Below are 8,039 nucleotides of genomic sequence, written 5' to 3' on the forward strand. Positions count from 1 at the left end.
GAACGACAGAAAGTCAAATATGTCTGTCAATTCTGTAGTGATTTCTATCGACCGATTTCATGGGTGGAAAATTACAAAATAAAATAGAAAAATGTCGTCTTCAGAAATATCATACAGAAAAAACATACTATGATCACGGAGTAGCAGCTAGTATTGGCATATTATGGAACCGTTCTGAAACGCTTCTTCCACCACTTGATTTGAACCTCGGACACCACCTTGTTGTGGTGGGGTACCTGTGGTAGTTTACTACTACACTAAGGGTGTCCAAAAATACATGAAGATGGAAACAAAGGATCGTAACTCTCCAAGTGATAAAATATCACAGACTTCGAACCCAACCGCGGCTTTGAGAAATCAGGACATGGCTGAGGCATGTTCACCCACGGAGAAATCTGTGGAAGACAGTCTATCCACTTCAACTGAAAACCTACATCCGGTGTCTACGGCGCGGTCAGCCAGAAAGCAGAGTACACCAACTCTCATAATGAAAGGAATTGGAAACCTGACTATGGCCGGCCTGTCGGAGACACTGTTGCTTTACTCTTTGAAAAAAAACGGGAGAGGAAGGCCCGGAAGAAGGAAACCTTAGCCAGAAAAAGAGAAGGTACTACAGGCTTGCCTGCCAGAACCTTCTTCTCCACCTGTACCAGGAAAAACGGAAGAAAGGGAAATTGGTGATGTGGATGCAACTCGTCTAATTCGGGTATGTAGAAAGGGATCCATGCAGCCCAGACACCGTGAACCTGGGAGGGCTAGTAACCCCGGTGAAATCCACCCTGAATACAGCAAACTTTTCAGTTAGCGGCGGTCGTCATATTAGACTGCATTTATGGTTACAAACATAAGAGTTAGTCAAATTAATTTGGAGCATGCTAATGCTTCTTCCTATCTACTGGCGGCAAGGGTGGCAAAGTTGCAGGATTGTCCTTATATATTTCTGGCTCAAGAGCCATGGGATCGTTTTAGTAAAATCTGTGGTATTGGATCAATCAAGGGGACTTGAATCTTCTTCGATGAAAAATTCTCGAGACCGAGGGCCTGCGTTCTGATGTCAAAATTGTTAGAGGCGAAAATGCTGGAACAATTCTGTTCCCAGGTCCTGTTTGTTCACCGCAAAAATAGGGTGGGCAATAAGGACGAAGGCTGGTTAGACTTCAGGAACTCACAGAGTGAATATAAGAAGCTCGTGAAACGTTTGAAACGAGACTCTTTGAGAGCATACTGTGAGGAACTGGAAGGTGAAAGGCTGCGCAGAGTCCTTAATAAGGATGATTTGGTCAAGTTGGACTTCGTTAGAAAACCGGATGCTACCTTCATGAACTCCAGGGTTGAGTCTATATAGACTCTCTTGGAAGTACACTAGCCGGGAGAACAGATCTCAGAAGTGGGAAGAAGAGAATTGACAGTTTCTGCAAACCTTTCAACACGAAGGCACACAACGGGGAATTGGGACACTGCGAAAGCAGTTCTTTTCTTTTTTTCAGCCTTTGTCGTGTTCACGAGCGGGATCCGCTCGCCGTGATCGGTTTCGCCATTTAGTCCTATCGAATGCCTTTGGTCGCTTACTATCGACTTCCATGTTCACACCAATCTCGTCAAGTGAATTCTCGTTAGCGCGAATTACATGATCATACCATCGAAGACGCCTCTCTCGCAGATTTCCTACGATCTGTGTAACCCCATATAGATCGCGGATTTCCTCATTTCGGATATGATGAAAACGTGTCATGCCACTAATCCAATCGTCTACATTACCACAAGATGCCGTTCATTGTCTTTTATAGTCGGCCACTCATATTCATAGAGAGCGACAGGACGGTCGACATTGCGGTATATTTTAGATTTGAGACGTTCGTTGGTGCGTCGATCACAAAGAACACGCACGCCATTTCATCCAGGTTGCGCTAATGCGTGAAGTAATATCGTAACACAGTTTTCTATTGGCTGATAGCATTGATCCGAGGTATTTAAATAACTCAATTCTGGGGATCGGTCGTCAAAAACACAGTTTTATTTAGATTCAATCTGAAACTCTGTTGCAGTAGGCGATCATTCCATCATCTTCCTAAAGCAGTGTATAGGACGTGGGGGGACGTGGGATGTCCCATGTGACGGTGTCCATAACAAAAACAAAGAGCAGTGGTGGAGCTTCCTTGATGAATACCGACACGAAGCGGTTTTAATACACCCGCCATACTTCGAACTTTACTTTTCGGATCCTGGTGGAGCAATTTAACCCAGTGCACGAGTTCTTCTGGCGCTAAGTGTTATCGTAGAGCAGCTTTCTCTAGATCAGAAACGCAATGTAAAGATGGTGATGCTTCTCGGTAGTTCCTCAATTCTTGACAAACCCGGCCTGATTCACGGTTATTTCAACGATTTCGCGAAAACGGTTGTCAAGAATGCGTTCAAAAGCTTTCATGGTATGGAAAGTAAACGGATCGGACGGTCATTTGAACATTCTGCTGGATTACCTTTCTTTTTTCATATTGGAACAGTGGTGCTTTCTTAGCGGTCAGATGGTGTTCTTCCTTTCTGAATAACTCGATTAAAGAATTCACTGAGGCACAGTGTGGGTCCCAGCTCTTCGCTTTCGAGAGCTCAGATGCGATGTCATCAGGTCCTGTGGCTTTCCTCGATTGCATTCGTTTTATTGCCTCCTCGACTTCAGTTGCACTGACAGTGAGTCCTAGGGGGTTTAACGTAAGTACCTATCTCATGGACTTAATCCCATGATTTTCTTAAGACACGGATTGATTTTGTGACCACAATCAGAGCCCCGCTGTGACAAGCAAGAACGGTACCAGTTTATACCGAGTGCGTGTCTCAGCATTGATACTGGTGGTGCAAGACCTAGCAAAATCTCTACCGAACTAAGGAGTACGGGACCCGTGTTGGAACGCAACACCACGCTGAGACCCGAAGGAGGATTTTTGACCCCGAGGGTTGCAGAGGCCGCTTTGTGGATCGTATCTTTCATTTGGTTCCAAGATTCATTCACATTCGTCATGGCCCGTAATCGTGTAAGTGAGATCGTTTCTTCTTTCTTCTCACCAAATCGCCACCATTTAATACGTCGCGGGCCAGTGCATTCCTCACGCTGTTTTATCGATGGCTTAATTCGCAGGACGGCAATCAACGGTCGATGTTGAGGTGCGATGGTCTCATAGGGAACAGTGGTAAAATGTTGGCGTCTTATGAGAATATAGTCGATTTGCGTTTTACTGTTCCCACTATAAAATGTAGGAAGATGAGACAATCGTTTGATGAACCATGTATTCATAAGTACAAGGTCATGAGTATCCACAAAATCGATTATCTGCATCGGGATTATCGATTATATGCATCGAGACGATTCTAGAAAGCATCTTTCTCGGTGAAGAAGTGAATGGTACGATCAGCTGATGTAATGGTCACCTTCATCAAATCGTTCGACTTCTTTAATTGAATCACGGAAACCGTTTGAGATGGCAATGCCAGCATCGTATTGAGCCTGTAAGCTGCCAAAATAGAGAAGTTTATAGCCATTTTTACCGCATTCGCGTTGAATGTCGCAACTTTAGGCACCAGACCTTCGGGTTTCTTGCAGAGCGCAGATATCAATGCGCCTTTTCCGAAATTGCGAGTTCCTCGCCCTTTCCAATGATAGTGCTAATATTTAGCGTGCAGACACATATTTGATTTGCGAGGACAAACTGACGCCATCAATGCGTGACGAACCCTTACCTATTTCTCGACAAGACCAGGGCCCGTCCTGCCATGTCGGTTGAGGAGGACGCCCTAGCATTTCTCTGCGGCTTGTTGCTTAATTCGGTCATTTTGCTTTTAATGACATTGTATGCATTTTCTTAGTTGGCGTACCGGGAGACCTATCACCAAGAGAGATCAGATAGTATTGAGCATAGTGGAATAACCTCGGTGCAAAACCGGGATGTCTGGAGTTCCTATATTAAGGCAGGTCTAGATCGGATACCGGTTGTTGCGCCGTTGATGATGATAGTGGAATAACTCCAACTATACTTTATTTATCTTTTTTCCTGATCTCAGCATTTTATTTTAGTTTTAATGAGGATAGTACAAAGTACGTTACCTCAAACCCTCCTCCTTTATCTGTGCTTGGACCAGCGTACTTCTTGGAAATATATTTCGAGGACATGACTATTCAAATCCAAAGACCTTCAGACAAAATAGCTTAACGTCATTTTCGCTGAAATGTCTAAAGCAACTAGTTGAGCGCCACATTCGGAATAGTGTGTAGAAATACACATCGCGTTGTTGATTTGATAGGCGGACTGTCAGTAAATCCAAATAAAACTACAATGGTTTTATTTACAAAGAGGAGGACACTGAAAGGTCTTTGCCTTCCAGAGATGAGGGATACAACCCTTCATCTCTTCGAAGGAGTAAAATATCTGGCAGCTATTCTAGATAAGAAGCTTCTTTGGAACAAACATATAGAGATAAAGTTGAAACGAGCTCTCACAACTTATGGGCTGTTTAGGCAGGTATTTGCCTCGACATGGGGGCTTAGGCCTCAGGTGGTAATGTGGATATATGTTGCTAGGATTAGGCCGATGTTCGGTTATGCATCCATAGTGTGGTTGGTTGAGATGAAACAAAATAGTTTTCACTGTAAACTAGCCACACTGCAAAGGACTATGTGTCTGGGTATCACCGGTGCCATGAGCACCACATCCGGCGCAGCTCTAAATGCATTACTCCATTTGCAGCCTTTCGATTTGTTTATTCAGAGCACTGCAATGAGCGCAGCTCATAGACTAATTCGGTTAGATCCATGATGAAACAATGGATGTGGGGGATAGAGAGCATTGGAAGAGTCATTGGGAGAACTGAATCTAGTTTACCCAATGCCTTCTTATTCTTGGATCCCCATACATCTGTTTGGTAGAGGATATGATATTATCTTGAAACGAAGAGAAAACTGGGACGAACCAGAAGAATGCGTGTCAGGATATATGGTGTAGAAGACTAACACCGTTGGCTGAAAAAAAGAGAACAGGATTTTGGAACAGGAGTCTACCTCTCGAAAAAATAAGAAGGCGGCTTCTCCCATAGGATAATATACAACGGACTTTCAACCTGAAGTGTATGTAATCCTAATAGCGGCAACCTGGATGATTGATGAGCGGTTAAAGACCATCTGTAGCGATAGTAAACCTGCATTGAGGGCGTTTCCTGTCAGAACCGAACAAACATACTGCAAAGTTTATCCTGTCGAAAAGCAGGTGGACTTGCAGAAGTATTGTGGGCATTCTGACAGACCATAATTGACTATCTGGGAATATGTTCACCATCAGAAGTCTCCAAGCTGATACGTGTGCATTCTGCAATGAGGTAGCGGAATCCACGGAACATTTTCTATGTGAATGCCCCGCCTATGACACATCAGACATCAGATTTTAGGTGCTGATTTACTATAACTGCAGCGGGTAGCTTCACATCCACATCACATTCACTAATGGAAATCCTTCGATACATAAACGAATCCGGGATATTCCGTTAGACGGGGGAATCGAATACAATGGACCACTAAGTTCTGAGTATTCAGGGGCATTAAAAAAATTATAGGACAAACGGTTTCGTCCAGGGCAGAGGCAACTCTTCAGACGCTGCCTCACCTCTGCCCTGGGAGCAGCGTGACTGTGAGTGGCATCAGATGGAAAACGCTCCTTTATATTTTCAGGAAAACACCCCAAGGGTGCGAATTATATCCAATCGAAACCAATAGTTTAAGCCTGAGCTGGCTAAAGCTAAATAAATTGTTTAGGATAAGTGAGAGATCCTAAGTCCGGTCCAACAACAAGTGGTTGTGGACTTAGGATCCCTCACTTATCCTAAACAATTCAGGGGCATTGCCTATCCCTCACCTCAAACACACACAAACAACGTTTTTCACCATGTGATCTACAGGTCTCTAACGACTTATAAATCTTTTATTGATTTATTGATGAATCAAGTATTTTGATTGCAAATTAATATTCTCTCTATTTTTATTTATGGAACGATACAAGATTCTCGTCGAAACGGTGAACCTTGACAGCAAGTGTGAAGTGACCTTTGACAAGTCATAAACAACATGCAGATTTTTCAAAGTGAAGTGATATTGTAATGATGGATTTAAAAATTCTCCAGTAGGGGATCAAACATTTTTCGAAGAAATATTCTTTCCAACGCAACTAGGAGTTCACAATTTGTCTGGCTAAGAACCCAAATCTCTGACAAGATCACTTATGTCCGAGTTGTTTCACAAGGGTACCCGACATGCCAGCCTAACCTCGCCGTCTATTTAACACCCGGATTGATTTTGTGACCACAATCAAAGCCCCGATGTGATAGGCCTAAAGGTACAAGTTTATACTGAGTGCCGGCTCAGAATCCATACTGGTGGATGCAAAACTTACCTAACCTACCTACAGAACTAAGGAGTACGACACCCAAGTTGTAAAACGTAACTCCAGGCTTGAGCTCGAAAGAACTTTATCCACCATGTGGACGTTACCATAACCCTCATGAAACTCCCACTAGGGGATAACCGCAAAAGACTAGGTCGAGAACACATGCCCCATTAATTCTCTTGAAACTCGTGACTGAAGCCACTTCAGATGGCAGCGTACAGGCTCGGGTCTCATCGCGCGAAGCCTTTGAGCATTCACATATTGCATCACGACCAGCAAATCAATGTGAATACAGCGTTTCCTGGGACACCACGTTAAGATCATTGTCGTGTATAGTAAGAGCTTTGAACCGAGGGTGAGACTTTCGACAGAAACAGTTTACGTAAACTGAAATAAGCTTTGTGCGCGGATTTCATCTCCCTAGCTGTTATTGGTTGTGCTCTTCGTACCCTAAATAGGAAAAAAATTAGACCGTTTGAAATTGTTTTCAAACTTGTAGTCTTCATTTTTGGTGCTGACCTTGCCACCATGTTTTGTTTTGCATTCGCTAATGTGCGTTAGTGTTTGTAAAACTTCTGCACCTGTGACGGTTGTTCGCTCCACTTCACGAGCTCGGAGACCTCTTCGTTCTGCCTGCTTACCTTTCTCTGTCTGAGAGTCGCTCCTCCGCTTGACCGAGTTTGTGGTAAGGGTGGCTATAGTGCTTAGTTTCATTTGATTGTCAGAGTGGATTCAACGTCGTGTTGTTATTCGAGTCTGGGACATCATGTTAACGAAATGGGGATCTGAGACTATTTTCGCACCCTTATATGTGTCAAAGCTGAGAGGTGTCGGTTTTGGATGAACACGTGATCAACGTGGTTGAAAGTGATCCTATCTGAAGAGACCCATGTTTATTTGTGAACCCCTTTCCCACCAAACCAGGTACTTTTAACAATAATTTCGTGAATAATCCTCAGTCCGTTGTTAGTAGTAATTTGGTAAGCAAACTGTCAAAATCTCCAATTATGATAACATAGGAGTTTGATATCAAACCGGGGGCAGGCTTCGAGTATCCTTCACCGACTTCGTAATCTCCTTTGTAGTGGCATGAACGTTAGGGAAGCTGCAGTTTCTGAATTTGTTTGCTTTTGTTTTCATAGCCAATAATAGCAGGTTTTAGTTTTCGCCCGACTAGGAAACTCAATATATGTTGTAGTGGCTCTTCTCAAGAATACCGGTCCCTGTCCAATGCATCTCTTGCAAGGCTGTCACATCAGCCTCATACTGGAACAAACTATCGGGTAGCCACTTAGCAGCTTTTAATCTGTACAGTAACATTCTATGTGAAAGTACTCAAATCGTTTGTGCTTTCGGGTTACCGAGAAATGTAAAGACGATAATTGATGCTTGGCTTGTTTAAGTTGTTATGACACAGGCAACCACGTGGCTCCACACAATTGCACACACAACGCGGCCAATGTTGCAATGATTTTCGTGCACCATGCCAATTCAAGCATCGAGTCGGAAATTGGATTTCTTGCGTATAATTTTCTCGTGAAAATGAGTCGTTTTGCAACGAAACCTGTACGCCACATACAAAGGAAATTGAACTGGCGTCGATGGAGGGTGTCTATCGAT

This window comes from Hermetia illucens, chromosome 3 (assembly GCF_905115235.1).
Source record: "Hermetia illucens chromosome 3, iHerIll2.2.curated.20191125, whole genome shotgun sequence".
NCBI classification, from domain to species: Eukaryota; Metazoa; Arthropoda; class Insecta; order Diptera; family Stratiomyidae; genus Hermetia; species Hermetia illucens.